We start from the raw sequence: 17,449 nt of genomic DNA, 5'->3' as shown, positions 1-17,449 counted from the left end.
AAATTCAGAATGTAAATAAATCCAATTGTCAGAACAGCACTACCTATCGGATTTAATTCAAACTATTCTCTCAACACAGTAGTCCGTTAAAAATACGAATCTTAATGTAAGAACAACACTAAGCTAGTAACTGATATGCGAAAAAGCAACAAAATAAAAAAAATTCCTAGAATCCGATCGCAGCACCAACGGGTTTGACTGAATAATAACCAAAAATTAAAAAAAAAAAACTTCTAAAACGCGATCGCAGCTCTGCCTACCAGACCCACAAGCTGCCTACCGGACCCAATTGTGAACCTTAACCATCCCAAGATCAACAATACAAATAAGTTAAAAAAACATTTTCACTTCACTACTGTACCTTACAAATTTTACCATGTATATTTTTTAACTACACTTTCAAACGTTATTTCAATAAATAATAATATAATATAATATTTCTCAATACGCGCACAATTATAAACGTGATCGCAGTGCTGCCTACTTATTACTTAATCAGTTGTGATTTGGTTACATTGGCAACGGCCATACGGGCTTTTTGTGATTGGTCGTTGCGTTTGACAGCGGCCATCTTGCATTGATCTGATTGGTTTTCCTTTGTTTACATTTCCATCTGATTTATTAGTCTCTTATTTATTAAAAAACTATTTTCTCGCAATTTTTTGTAACAAAATAATAACACAAAATTACGAAATATTTTTCTCAATTTGATCGCAGCACCAACTGTCGGGACAAACTAAAATTAAAATAGAATATTATTGAATATTCGATACTGCGATGGTAGCGCAGTCTGCCGGTTCCAATATAAAACATTCCAAAATCAACAACTACTTTTAAATAAAAAATTAATTAAAAAAACATTTTCCAGTGAACCAAATTGTGAATCTAAATCATTCTCGAATCCCCTTGAACACACACAAAAAATTTCATTAAAATCTGTCCAGCCGTTTAGGAGGAGTTCAGTGACATACATATTATTATTAATAATAATATAAAAGAGATTATTATTAACAATAATATAAAACATATATTATTATTAATCTTTATATTTTATGAATCAATTTTAAAGTGATTGGCGCAAAATTACGGCAGTTATCGTATCTACAAGAAAGTGAAATATATATATATATATATAAACGTTTGAACTGACGGTGGTTTTGAGATTCCCTAATGGATCCCCTTTTCAAAGCGTGATCTTGACGCCACGCCTCAAATGGTGAACTCCAAAGGAATTCCCCACCGGGACACCCCTTTGCCACCCCATGTTGAAGACCCAAGGTAGTCCCCTTCCGATCAACGACAGTGGGACACCTAATCGACCCGCTCTACTAGTCAGGGCTGACCCAGCCTTAGGCCCTCCACAAGCAAGGTGACGGGACTCATATTTTGCTGCTGGCCCTGCAGCCCCAACCTCCAAGCGAATGCCCGCGAGCGTTGCTCAGCGAACATTTAGCCTCCGTTTGGCAGTCCTTCCGGGGAAGCCCCTCAGCCGCACAAGTTAAACAACGACCCCGTTTGTCGGGGTCACTGCAGGACCCTGCCCGGTGTCCTATCCCTGCACCAATAGCATCGTTCCTCGGCGGACCTCCTCGAAAATCGACAAGATACGCATCCTACACGAAGCGCTTACATGATCTAACATACTGCTCGACAAAATATCATATGATTTTTTTCTTAAGTGTTTATAAACAATATAAAACCACAGTAATAATTACAAAATAAAATAATAAATTTTACTACCGTAATTCATTCATTCAGTATCATAGCAGATCTGAAAACACAACTATTTTCGATAAAAGTATATCGATACTGAAAATAATACCGATTATTCATTTAGAATCCATTAATATTTTGTCGGAAGGTTAGTTTCGTATTAGGGCCTAGCTACGGAGGCGTGCCTTAGGTACGCCCTGCAGCTAGTATTATTATAAAATTGTACAAAATTTTTGCATGCATGGAATTTAGTTCATAGTTTTTGTTACTGAGTAAACAATATTTAAATTTTATGTTAGAAGATTACTAAAGAACTTATATATATATTATTAAGGAGAATAAATAATTTTTACCATATCCAATGATATGCATTTTATAGACAAACAACATTTAATGATTTGAATTTACCGTATATGTTGTTGCAGTAGACTACCAAGGTCTAGCCGTTAAAATAATATATCATTATATGTTTCTTCATGTATTAAAGTATATTCATGTATAAAGCGTTATCTGTGTATTGTTGTTGGTATCTGAAAGTCACGCAATAAAATTATATAGATATGAATATAAAATTTTTGTAATAAAAACGTTTTAGCTATATATCTGTGAAGTTTTACATTTTTTAACGCAGTGTGAAAAATTATGATAAAAAAAATATTTTAACGCATACAGTTAATAGAAGAAGAAGAAGAATCGGATTATTGTAAAAACGTAATGTTTATATTGCGTGATTATAAACAGTCACGGTTAATAGATCGACGATATAGCATGACACAACTCTATAAATTCTGTAATTCGGATGTAAAAAACTGCAAACTACCCCTCCACAAGCCAACTTAAATAATACATTTTGGCACCAATGCTTGAACTAGATTACAACATTAAATCACTTTTCTTTCTGTAACTAAATCCAGTAGCTTTATTACTATAACTATTATTATAATTGTTAACTCACTATCGTTCTTAATTAACATATCATTTTATTATTCCATAAAACAGATGTTTCATAAATTTAAACGGTTTTTATTGTTTACGATTTACGAACAAAATAGTAATAATAATTTTGCATATATTAACCATAACAAAACAATAACGGCTGTAAAATACAACCCGTAAATATCTTATTGCATATTCAAAAAAAAAGCAAGTAAATGCGTGTATGTTAATTTTTTGTAAATTTATTTAAGTGATCGTCTATCGGATGCACGTAAATACTTCAACGTATTATAAATTAACCAAAACGGTTACAATTTATAAAATATACATAACTGAAAATAATTACATATGTGAACCAACCGATCATCAAGTTTTACATGCACAACTTCAGATACACTATTACAGCAGATATATAAATTACAATAACATTGTTGTTACAGTTTTGAAATTTTTTGAACCAAAATTTTTATACGTAGGCCTATATATATATATATATATATATATATATATATATATATATATATATATATAACACCAATTTAAGTAAACGGTATTTTCGCACTCCTTTTACGTCAAAAAGTATTGGTTATTTTTGAGGTGAAACTTTATTAAAATCACACCGGAACATACGAATACCAGAACAGAAATTTGTAGCGTAACTAAAAGATCTATATAATACTGCCTTAATAACTCCTAACAATTGAAGAACATAAGAAAGAAGCCCTAATAAGAAAGGGAGTCCGACAAGGATGTTCCCTATCTCCGTTACTTTTTAATCTTTACATGGAACTAGCAGTTAATGATATTAAAGAACAATTTAGATTCGGAGTAACAGTACAAGGTGAAAAGATAAAGATGCTACGATTTGCTGATGATATAGTAATTCTAGCCGAGAGTAAAAAGGATTTAGAAGAAACAATGAACGGCATAGATGAAGTCCTACGCAAGAACTATCGCGTGAAAATAAACAAAACAAAAGTAATGAAATGTAGAAGAAATAACAAAGATGGACCGCTGAATGTAAAAATAGGAGGAGAAAAGATTATGGAGGTAGAAGAATTTTGTTATTTGGGAAGTAGAATTACTAAAGATGGACGAAGCAGGAGCGATAGAAAATGCCGAATAGCACAAGCGAAACGAGCCTTCAGTAAGAAATATAATTTGTTTACATCAAAAATTAATTTAAATGTCAGGAAAAGATTTCTGAAAGTATATGTTTGGAGTGTCGCTTTATATGGAAGTGAAACTTGGACGATCGGAGTATCTGAGAAGAAAAGATTAGAAGCTTTTGAAATGCGGTGCTATAAGAGAATGTTAAAAATCACATGGGTGGATAAAGTGACAAATGAAGAGGTATTGCGGCAAATAGATGAAGAAAGAAGCGTTTGCAAAAATATAGTTAAAAGAAGAGACAGACATATAGGCCACATAGTAAGGCATCCTGGAATAGTCGCTTTAATATTGGAAGGACAGGTAGAAGGGAAAAATTGTGTAGGCAGGCCACGTTTGGAGTATGTAAAACAAATTGTTGGGGATGTAGGATGTAGAGGGTATACTGAAATGAAACGACTAGCACTAGATAGGGAATCTTGGAGAGCTGCATCAAACCAGTCAAATGACTGAAGACAAAAAAAAAAAAAAAAAAACTCCTTAACTATTAGTTTCAGAGACGTAAATGCGGTGTCATATTATAATCTACATGGTCAGCTCGCCGATACGACTTTGAGTTTGCGTCACTTGCGGGCCGGTTGGCGGGGAGGGTGCACAGCGCAGATCGGCAAAAACTGGCGCACTCGCTCGTTTCCATTCAATCTAACTCACGACTTAGAGATGATAGCGCGGTGATTCGTGAGTTTTTGTTTAGAGTTTATTGATATTTAAGTAATAATAAGTGTATTTTGGAAAATATATATATATATATAAAAATTAAAGTAAAATATAAACAGTATAAAAATTCAATATGTCAGCCTCAGCTCGCTCAAAATCCAACCGGAAATATAAATTACGCATATCGTTGTTAAGAGGAGGGTATGAGCCACGTATATGTTGCGCAATATCCGGTGACGAGCGAGCTAGACTGTTTTGGGTGCGTCGCAAAGCTGGCACGGCGCGCTCAGTGAACGATCACCGACGACGCGAGCGCCAATACTTCACGAAGAATTCGAAGGATGAATTATAATATATATTGATATTATCCCTTATGTCTCTTACTTTTCATAATACAGAACAATTTTTAAGAAAATTGTCGTCGAATATTCGTCGAAATAAATATTATGTACCATTTAATGTCTGTTTTATGTTAAAATTAAATTTAGTACGCAGTCATACCTCGTTTTTATTTCAATCCGATACACTAAAAGTGAATCGCTGAGATACAGATCGATCAATTTATATGTAGAGTTGGCCAAATGAAGGAATTAAAATTTTATAATGGAGACTTTCAGTTTTGTTCAAAAATACGATGGTGGCTCTCCCATTTAACTCTACAGATGTTGGTCGGTCTGTAGCTCGGAGGAACTTCATCCAAGGTTTTTAACGTTTCACGTTAAACCAATGGCCGTGCGCCCCGACACAGTTCCACCGGATTTTTTTTCCGTTACGGCCTGCTATGTACGACGTTAAATATCGTTTTATTTTATTTTGTCAGCAAGTATAAAGTTTTATCATTCTTCTGACCAGACATTTGGTTCTGTTTTTTCTCTTTCAGCAGTCTTAAAACGTTTTGATGCTTTGGAACACTCCACTGGATTCTTCCCTGCTTTTGATCACTTCTGATTCTTTTGATGTCTTCATTTGTCTCTTTATACCGATTGGGTTTCTAATTTCTGTTAATTTGAGGATCTAATTTCTACGTAGACATTCTCTTGATTGATCGTAGAAAATTTTATTATATTTAATCATTTTTAATATTCTCAGTACAAGATCTAATCAACTTGTTAGAATAAGTCATGATCATTTTGTTAACATCAATGTTAAAGTTTTACGTTTATTTTTAAACTATTTTCCTTTATAAAAGGTACACTAAATATTTTATCAATAAATGATAAACATATCTAAAAATAACTGTTTTTTTTTTTAAATATTTTAAAACTACGCATCTGGTAAAAAAGATGGTAATTTTAATTATTTAATATTTAAATAATAATATATAAAAATAAATTAGTAGCTAAAGGCTGCACAATATATGTAAGCCTATATTAGTGTAGGGTAATGAATTGAGTTATTCCTTCTTGTAGCTAATAATTTACTGCACAATACAATATTAAATACATTAAGCCAACAAGAAATTATATAAAGAAGCCTTGTAACGTAAGGAGCTTATACAGAAGATTATTTAACTAATAATACATTGTATTAAACGGTTTTTGTGAAAGTGAAATTCCAGTATCTCGTTACAAGTAAAGATAATTGTCAGCGAGATAAAGTAACTTAATATTATCTTTCAGAAAAAGGTTGGTTTATTCTTTGAGTATAAAATTTAATTGAACAACTTATAAACGCGTAAGCATAAACATAAATATATGCATTTGAATATATCCACAGGGCGTACGTAAAATCTTTCTCCATTTATTCGATAAATGTTAATTTGCTGAATTAATAAATCAATAAGGTATCTGTTTTGGACATAAATATAATTTTTAACCTATTCTAAAACTTTGTCGCCATTTTTTTCCATCATATTGATTCACCTTTTTTTACTTCCTGGTACGAAGTAAAGGAAGGTGTTGTGATCGCGAAAAATTTCGGTTCCCAGAATTCAACGGAAATATCCATTTTCACTATCTCTGAATAAATATTGACTGGTTTCAGCGTGACGTCTGTACGTACGTACGTACGTATCTCGCATAACTCAAAAACTATTAGTCATAAGATGTTGAAATTTTGGATTTAGGACACTTGTAAAATCTTGTTGTGCACCTTCCTTTTTGACTGCAAGCAATTGAACCAAAAGTGTCCAAAAAAATCCAAAATCAAAAGAATTTGCATTTTGGCCTTTTTATTAACTGCAGTAATACGTCCTCATTGAGAGATTTTCAACGATATATCATAAGGTAATTTATTTTCATTGGTTCCAAAGTTATAACCAAATAGAATTTTAATTAATGAAATATTTGGATCTTACAGCGGAAGGCACATCGGTTCGAATCAGACTTAATCTCCTTTCTTTTTTTAACTTTTTCTTTTAATTTAAATATATTGATTTAATAATAATTATTAATCTCTGATTGTAAAAAAAATTTTACGATAAATAATAATTCAATAACAATAAAAAAAAAAATATCAAAAGTTATTAATGAAACAAAGATTTATACTTTTATTTTAAAAAAAAAATGTGTAAATGTAATTTAACAGGCTTTCAAGGAAGTCAATTCAATAAAAAAAGAGAAAAAAATATCAGAAGTTTTTAATGAAATAAAATTCTATGTACCTTTAATTTAAAAAAAAAATGTGTAAATGTAATTTAACAGTCTTACAAGGAAGTTATGTGTTGTCCACATCAAATTTTTAGTTTTTAGTCTTACTAACAGCACTTAACTGTTTAATTTTGCGATTAGGGACGGCATTACAAAATATATTAAAGCTTTTTAGGGCCCCTTAAGTTTACATTAGGTGTGAAACCTCAAACAAGTTTTAGAGCACACTTTTGAACCTCACCAAGTTTTATGGTATGCTGTGGCAGCTTATGCAAGTAAAAATGCCAAATCTATGAAATAATCAATATTAATTACGCTACATCTTTTTATTTCAATTGAAAATTAGCCAAAACACATAAAATGCCCTCAGAACAAGATGGCTGGTGTTTTTACAATCGAGCGTTGACTAAAAATGAAAACCCATGTAAGCACATTGACAATGTTAGAACGCCAAACAGTATCCCTGAGGATCGTGGAAGACAGGATGGACTTTAATCACCAACTTTTTACCCAAAATTACCCAACCTTTATTTGCCTATACTCTGGAACCGATGAAAATAAGTACCACTTATGATATATCGTTGAAAAACTCTCAATGAGGGCTTATTACTGCAGTTAAGAAAAAGGCGAAAATCCAAATGTTTTTGAATTTTGACGTTTTTGGACACTTTTTTCCAGTCGATTGCAATCAAAAGGGAATGTCCACAACTAGATGTTACAACAGTTCTAAATCCAAAATTTCAACATCCTACGGCTAATCATCTTTGAGTAATGCGAGATAGGTACATACGTACGTACGTACAGACGTCACGCCGAAACTGGTCAAAATGGATTCAGGGATGGTGAAAATGGATATTTCCTTTGAAATCTGAAAACCAAAATTTTTCGCGATCATAATACTTTCTTTACTTCGTACAAAGAAGTAAAAATATATTATTAAAATATATTTAGCATGTATATCGATATATAACAATTATACACCTGATAACCACGAGACCATGTACTAACGAATCGGGATTTTCCGCTAGTGACGGGTATATTCCGGTGCAAAGCTAGGGGTACGGACACAAATGCAGACCCAAATCCACATACCCTTTACTAGGGTAGGTCAGATATATAACGAATTGTTTATAGATAGAAGGGCTTATTAATTTGTTGTTTAACAATATGTATTCCAGTCTTTGACATATATCTCTGCCGTATGTAAATTACCTGAGTCAGCATTATTCAGAGTAACTTTCTCTGAGATTAATGATAGAGCTTGTCAGAGCTATAATCCTGAATACACTTACAAAGTGACACCACATAAATCGACAATTTTCCTTATTGTTTATACACTCCTTTGCTATTATATTATAGAATTCTACACTTTATTTCTCTTTTTATTAAGGATTGAATTAAAAATATTTTATTTACATCATTAAATCTTCCTATAAGATATTTAAAACTTGGTTTTATTAAAACACTAGCAGTAAAACAAGTTTCACGAAAAAATAAGTCTAGAAAAAAGTTTTTAGTAATTTTTCTCATTAAAATATAAAATGTGAAATTATTTTTAATTTTCCTGTCTTAATCCATGGAGATTTTGGATTCTTACATCATCGAAACGTCTCACTTCGATAATGCAAAACGATTAAACTACTTTTAGTGAGGTAGTTCGAAAAAGCTGTTTCTTACATAGTATTTCTGTTGTGAAAATAATATATATTTCTTTATCGGAAGAAAATAATTTCTATGTTGATTTCGGTTTTGACCATTCATCCGAAGGTTCCGGGTTCAAATCCCGGTCAAGGATGATATTTTTCATACGCTAAAAAATTTTCATTTTATATTCCCTCGGCACAGGCTTTGAACTTGTGTTGAATTAATCAGCATAAAAAAAATATAAATAAAGAAATAACTGTTCAGTCTTACGTCTGAACTAGAACTGGCTAGGCTAGAACGTGAACCTAGGGTGAAGCCGTAGGGGAAAGGAGAAGACACATACAATTTACAAAGGTTATTTAATTTTATAAGGAGGAACAGGAAAGCAACGGCCATTGATTTGCAAAACTTTTTTTAAAGCAGTCTCAACAACTTACGGATTTTACGTTTTGACGCAAAATCTCTCCAGTTTTCCTGGTTGGAGAATTTTTACAAAAATACTGTTACCGTGCCCTCAATGGTTGAAAAATGATATAGATTTTTCCAACTTTCTAGTTGGTTTTCCAAAAAAAAGTACTTTAGGAATTTCTGAAAATTGTACGTAAGAACAACTGAAAACAAAAAGTTATTCATATTGGCCCAACAGAATAATAAAAATTAAGATATTTACATTTTAAATGCAACGGGTAACTTGCGAGATGGTTTTAAATTTTAAATAAGTTTTTAAAAATTAACAAAATATTTTTTGTTACCCCAGACTATTGCAATCGGACTTCATCACAACCCCCGTAGGGGAAGCACCCACCTTGTGACGATCCCGGTCGTCACACCCCCTCACCCGTTCGTAGCACTGATGGACTTTAACGGGAGTCATCTTCAGACCCTCTAACTGATTACAACTAACAGTAATAAGCCATGCCTCGGTATTGCAGTCGGACTGGCAAAAAAAATTTTATAGCGGCTTAAAGCTTATTAACGTAGAAAATATAAATGCAAAAGACTCCCATTAACTACTTTTCTGAACCAAGATATATATAAAAAAAAAAAATAATAATACGTAAAGTAATTTTTTTTAAAGAGTTCATATTCTTTGAAGAAAGTTCTTGGTAATTTGTGATCATGATAAAAATTTTTCAACTTCTTTTAAATATTTTGCTAAAATTCCCCAGTAAAAATTTGAAATTTTATTTAAGGTAAAACACCCCACCATTTTTTCCAATTTTTGGTAAAATTTAATTCATTCTTTCCCCAAAAAGGTAGTACCTATCTATTAAGTTTGAAGAAAACTGGTCAACAGAGTGCAGAGTTTTAATATCAAATAGAGGCCAACGTACAAAGGCACAAACGTTCTTCTGACAATAATTGATTTTTTGGACTTTGGAATAAATCTTTTTTCGCAGATTGCGTACAATTTATTTTAATCTATTGTTTGTTAATAATTTTTTTTTTCTTTAGGAGACATTAAAAAAAAAATTTAAAGATTTAAAAAAAAAATGATGTGTGTACCTTCCCGTTATATCTGCAGCCGGTTAAGTAAAACAAAACGAATTTATTACAGTTTTAGTCCTTATTTGCATCTGTTACAGTTTCTTTAAATGTTATAAAACATTCATCACTAATTGAAACCAACTTATTGTGTAAAACAGAGATAGATAGATTGTTTAATGTTTAATTATCCTTTCATACTTGTGAAACCACGCTTCTGGCATCTAATAAACATAAGATACTAATTCAATTTATCAATTTTGCTTTGCAATTAGGAAATAATGATTCTTAATTACACAATGGATATTAATAAAATTATATTTCAGTTTGAATATAATTCCAAAAATTACAATGTATTTTATCTCTTAGTAAAAACGTCTAAAAGATAGATTAAGACCAAATACTGATTTTAAGCACATTTAAAAATAAATCTGATGTGGACACTTGTACGTCTATTAAATTGCATATAGACATTTCTTTTAAATGAAAAATAAAATTTTTTACAATCAGAGGTTAATAATTATTATAAAATCAGTACATTTAAATTAAAACACCAAATTAAAAAAAGAGTGAAATCTGATTTTAAATATTTCATTATGTAAAATTTTATTTAGCTATAACTCTAGAACCAATGAAAATAAGTACTATTTATGATATATTGTTGAAAAGCTCTTAATGAAGGCTTATTACAGCAGTTAAAAAAAAATCCAAAATCCAATTTTTTTCGATTTTGAGCTTTTTTGGACAATTTTGGTTCAGTCGATTGTAATCAAAAGGGTAGCTGCACAATTAAATGTTACAACAGTTCTAAATCCATAATTTCAAAATTTTACGGGTAATCGTTTTTGAGTTATGCAAGATACATACGTGACGCCGAAACTAGTCAAAATGAATTCAGGGATGGTCAAGATGATATATCCGTTGAAATCTTAAAACCGAAATTTTTTGCGATTACAATACTTTCTTTTTTCGAACAAAGAAGTATAAATAATAAGGTATTTTAATTAGGAAATTTTAATATTGCCAAATTTTAATTAGGTTGTTCAGATACTTTTGTGTGTGTGTGTGTGTGTGTAGGGAGGGAGAGAGAGAGAGAGAGAAACTTTTGCGTGTATGTGTGTGTGTGAGAGAGAGAGAGAGAGAAAGAGCAAATGAGAGGGTTGGCGAGTCAAAAGTATGGAAACATTTCAACAACTTTATAACCGTTCCAGATAAAATACTGTAATTTACAGGATAAGGTAACAGTCAAATTTTCTATCTTTTGACGAGAAATAGAATGTCAACTTATTCTTGGAGGGGTGGCCCAGTGATTGTAACTGGAATATTTTAAATGTTTGTGATGCCGTGAATTTGATTAATCGCCTACAATGTTGGAGAATAACAAATATAATTTGTATATTTTAAGTTAATTAGACGAGGTTAGCAAACGAAACGAGCGTAGGTAATGTTTGTCTTAAATTGTTTTTTTTTTTTTAATTTCTAGTTATCGTTTTGACCCCCGCCACAAAGATTATCTGTGTTTGTCGATATATACCGTGAAGGTCCGAAGAAGATGACCTCCGGTAAAGCCAATAAGGGCTCTGAACGGAGGGGATGGCAGAGGGTGTCTTTTCTACGAGGTCAGGTCCGCATTAGCAAATATTTCGGTCTTTCACCGACGTAATTGGTATCTGTCGAGATTCATAGGAAAATATTGAATTCTATAATTTAATTTCAATTTTTCGCGGTAACATATTTACGTACTTACGTACAGTACAGAATGATTAGAAATGAAATATATACTTTTGATGGTTTATATAAATATTTGAAAGATTGTATTTAATTTTTAATTTCCAGTATGTTATACTACATAATTATATATTTTAAAATACCAAATTGAAAGACAAAACTAATCCACACTAATAATAATAAATTTAACATATTATTATAGTAAATAACATACAACAAAATAAATCGATATACTATTTAACATTAAAAAATTTACATAAATAAACCTGTGGATGTTTAAGTGAATGTTAAGGTGGTATAAATTCATAATATATTCAGATAGCTTATCAATATTTTTTGTATTATCATACGTTATCTTATAATGTATTTTTTTAATTCTCCATAATGAAAATAATTTTTTCTCATTTTCTTTATATTTTAAATTTATTGTTTTTATTTTAATTGCTTTCGATGTAAACTTAAATAATCTTACATTCTGATTCAATCATATAGTTTAATTTAGTTATATTGTATTTTTAATTAGTTATTTTATTAATCATCCTATTATAATGTTACGAACTCCCGGGTAACGCTCAAGGTTTCTTTTGCTACCTGCGTCAATGATAAATAAGTTGGTTAAAAATGTATATGTAATTTTCAATTGACAATAAATAAATATTTTTATTGTTATTATATAACTATATAGTGGTAGAAGAATTTTGTTATTTGGGAAGTAGAATTACTAAGGATGGACGAAGCAGGAGCGATATAAAATGCCGAATAGTACAGGCGAAACGAGCCTTCAGTCAGAAATATAATTTATTTACATCAAAATTTAATTTAAATGTCAGGAAAAATTTATAAAATATATGTGTGGAGCGTAGCTTTATATGGAACTGAAACTTGGACGATCGGAGTACCTGAGAGGAAAAGATTAGAAGGTTTCAAAATGTGGTGCTATAGGAGAATGTTAAAAATCAGATGTGCAGATAAAGTGACAAATGAAGAGGTGTTGCAGCAAATAGATGAAGAAAGAAGCATTTCAAAACATAGTTAAAAGAAGAGACAGACGTATAAGCCACATATTAAGGCATCCTGGAATAGTCGCTTTAATATTGGAGGGACAAGTAGAAGGGAAAAATTGTGTAGGCAGGCAACGTATGGAATATGTAAAACAAATTGCTAGGGATGTAGGATGTAGAGGGTATACCGAAATGAAACGACTAGAACTAGATAGCGAATCTTGAAACCGGTCAAATGACTGAAGACAAAAAAAACTATTTAGCAAAGAAAGTATACGTAACTAGCTGGTCAGGACTCGCTTTGCTCACTCTTCCCAATAATTTTGATAAATAACAATTAAATCCTGTAAATTTCTCGTTCGTCCAACGTTTCCCTCGTTCTTGTGGTAGAAGCTGTGATATACATCTCTGTAGCCGATGCTACATCTCGATTCTGGGCGTAGCGTTCTCAGCAGCAAACCGAGAATCACGCACTTTAGCTGTTTCAATTGGATATAAATCAGTTCCGAAATTCTGTAACAATTGGCTATTAAAAAGACTTTAAAGAGGACTTTCAAGATATTTCCAGCAGCCGTCAACTCATAAAGACCATCATAAATTTAGGTTGAATTATACCGGAGAAATGAGCTTTTTCATCCGTTTTATTGTCTCTTCGGTTGTCATACGACATCAATTAAAACTGTTCATTCCAATTTATCATGACGTACTTCGCAGTACAGGCTCGAAAAGTTTTAACCTCTCCATCTGTTCAGTCCCGTGTGTACTTTTCTCCTTCTTATTTAACATAAATAAATATATTAATATTTTGTTCTTCTTTATCTCGATGCAAAAAGGTTTGTTTGTATTATATTGCCGCTTCGTTATCAGCTGAGATTTATACATTATGTCTAAATGCATTATTGTAATTAAGTTATTCTTTGTTCATTTATCAACACACAGACTTGAACAGGACACACTAACCATTAATAGTAGATAAACTACGTATTCAACATTACAGTGTAATAAAGGATAAACTAATACGATTAAATTGTGTTATTAATTAAAATCCGTGAATCGGCGACATAATGATGGACTGATGTAACAAGAGGTTATGTTAATCAGCATCTATTCCATTAGAAAAGATATGGATCGGAACAAGTAAGTTCCATCACTTCGGATATGGATCGCTTCGTGAAGAACCATAATCCCAGCAATCTGTAAGATTTTGACAACCATTTTTTTTTTCGTGTGAAGATTAATTAGATGATATTAAATTTAAAGGTAATGATATTAAGATATTAATTAAAGAAAAAAATTTGCCTTTTTTAAAAATATTTCGTTTTTTCGATAATGTTTTTAAGTATTTTAAAATGTTTACTAAATTTTTTAATTCTCTTTTTTAAAATATATTATTTAAGTTTTTTTTTTAACCTTCGGGACCGCCATTAGGTGTTGAAGAAGATTTTTAGCGTGTGAAAATGCCATGCCTGACCGGGATTGGAACCCGGGACCTCCGGATGAAATTCTTTACGAATATTGCTTCTCTGATTTTTTTTTCACTTCCTCTTCAAGTTTCTTTTTCTGTATTTTCTTTTACGTAAATCTTCTTTCACTATTTTTTCAAGAGGATTTCTAATATATATTTTCTTCAATGAACGCTTTTCATGTAAAGACTTAGTAGATAACTTAAAAAAATGTTTTCTTTAATGTTTGTTACAGTATTATTTTTATTATCTATTCGATGATTATTTATTACAAATAAAATGAATACAAGAACTATACGGATTAATATTGTATGATTAGAAAAAAAAAATTAATGTAGTGAAGTGAGGTGAAAAGAGATAAAAGGATGTATCTAACGAAAAAATCTGTATAAACGGGTGAGGAACGAAATGAACAGTTTGTATCGCTTTAAATGGAGACATTAGTATTTAGATAGGCTACCAAATATGACGTGTGTGAAAATTTATATGGGACGATTAGAAAATACGCTTTTATCTTTTTTTTTTTCAGTTGACTTACGTCATTCCAATACTGAAAAATAAATTTAAAAAGCAACAAACAACATTTTGAAAAAAAGGAGCAATATTGTATTGTAGACATTTTTCTAAGAAAAATACAATTAAATAAAAAACCGTTAATCAGATTGTCTTTGTAAATATAAAGAAAACTTAAAAAATACAAAACATCTTATTGGAAATTAATCGGTGAATATGGATTACTCTAACATACAATATTGTCTTTTTTTTTATTAAAATATAAAATAAATGAAAATGAATAGCAGTCTATACAGTTTTTAAATGCAACAAACTTGAAAATAATCAGCAAAACAAAAAATGAAAATTATATATAAAGCGATAGTAACTGATCAAGGCCCTGTCGTATTAAGAAGAATAAATCAATGACGCTGGTCAGTCTTTTATTCTGGCTGTATTGCGATAGCTTCCTATTTCAGCAGCTGCTGAAATTGAATCGAAAGTCAGACGAAACTGAACGAAATTTTTACTCAAAATAATTACTCCTACGTTAATTATATTTATTGTTTAAATTTTAAGAGGAATATTACAGTAACATTCCTGCTGTAATACAGACGTTAAATACAACAAAACTATTTAATACTAAAATTTAATAGCTCCTTTCAATAATTATTATGTTAGTGTATTACGCTTTGTTTTTGCTTCAAAAAAGCAATTTATTCTTTTTGTTTTTGAAATTTGAGTATCGCAAAAAAAACAAAAAATCTAACGTAACTGCTCTTAGGTTAAATTCCTCCTATCGTACCCATGAATACTACGGTTTTCTTTTAACTGTAAAGAGTTAAGAACAATCAAAAACAAGATATTATAATTTTTGTTACATAATTCCCTTGACGACATCAGTAAAAACTTGCAGCACACTAGTCAGTTGCAATATTTTATACGAAATCCTTCAAGGCGTACGAAACGACTTCAAATTCATTATTTAACTGCTGGTTTGATACAGATTTTAAGCACTGCACACTGGGCCATACTGTATTCATTAAACTCATAAAAATAACATAAAACAACTATAACTCATAAAAATTAAAATCACAGAAAAAGGTTTAGATAAATAACATAAAACATCGTTTAATAATTGTCATGTACTTGTATATGTATCGAGAGATTTGTCCATGTCGACTGTCATCATCTAGATCGTTGTCTATGACAATATCGACCTCCTCAAACAAATAGATTTTTCAAATAATTTTTGATTTGTGATAAATTTTTCTAAATATCTCAACTCTAGTGCCATCTAGCGGGTCTATTTTTTGCAGAGGTATTTATTTCTACATAAGTAACACGTATTCTGAATATGAGCCAAAGCCCGTAGGTAAACGTTTTTGAAATACCTCGACCCTAGCGCCACTTCGCGGGTCCATATTTTGCAAAAATATTTCTTTTCACGTAACTAATTTTATTATGAGCCAAATCGGACCATAATTACCATTTTTCGAAATATCTTGACCCCAGCGCCATCTAACGGGTCCAATCTAACTCAGAAACCTTCGCGGGCGTGCGCACAACTCACCAAAGTTTCATCGCGATCGGATGAGTGGTACAGAAGCGCATACGGAACAAACAAACATTTATTTTTATGTATATAAAAGATTTTTTCCGGTAAATCTCTTTGGATTACGATAAGTATCTATTTTCGCCAATTTTAGTAGCTATGAAAACGGATCTGGAAGATAATTATTTATATAACAATAATTATATGAAAATCAAAAATAGGGTAAACCAGTTAAAATTCCATTAATAAAATGGAAGAAGATTAGTTGCAAATGATTCAAATTTAAATTTATTATCTATATGAGTACCACAAAATATTACTCTTTAATACGATGAAGAATAATATTTAAATCGCCTTAAGATTTAAAAGCTTCACTTCGTTATAAATGCAGGAACAAAATTAAATTTTATGAATAAAAATATTAACATAGTCTAAAGATGGCAGATTTGAAACTAAACTACGAGTAATGCCAAGGAGCTTAGACAGTATCCAGTGGATACGGTATTAAGCGATTATTTATTATACCGTGATTTAGACTTTTTCTGCTAACAGATTATTATTATGCATTTTGAAATAACTGTATACGAGATATAGGATCCGATTTGTAACAGTTTCTTATTTATGAATTATTTCGTTCAAACCATTAAAAAAATCTGTTTATGTGTACTTATTTATACGCATAAGAAACAATGAAAATTATAAACAGTAAGATTTTACATAAACGTAGATATGAAAGTAAAACTAAAAAGAAAAAAAAACGGGAAAAAAATATCTCCTTATATAAGTATTTCAGAATAATTCTATATAAAACCAAAACTTGTGTTTTTTACATGTATAAAAGCAATAGTTTTAAAAAAATATTTTGTTTAAATTATCCTTTTATCTATACTATTATATAAAGACGAAGAGGGTTTTTGTTTGTTAAACAAAAGAACTACACGATCAACGGTAACCACATTTTTACCTATATTACCTTTTTTCTTTTCGTTTTCCTGTTTAGCTTCCGGTAATTACCGT

The sequence above is a fragment of the Lycorma delicatula genome, chromosome 2, assembly GCF_047948215.1.
Source record: "Lycorma delicatula isolate Av1 chromosome 2, ASM4794821v1, whole genome shotgun sequence".
Lineage (NCBI taxonomy): Eukaryota > Metazoa > Arthropoda > Insecta > Hemiptera > Fulgoridae > Lycorma > Lycorma delicatula.
This window is presented reverse-complemented; position numbering follows the sequence as displayed.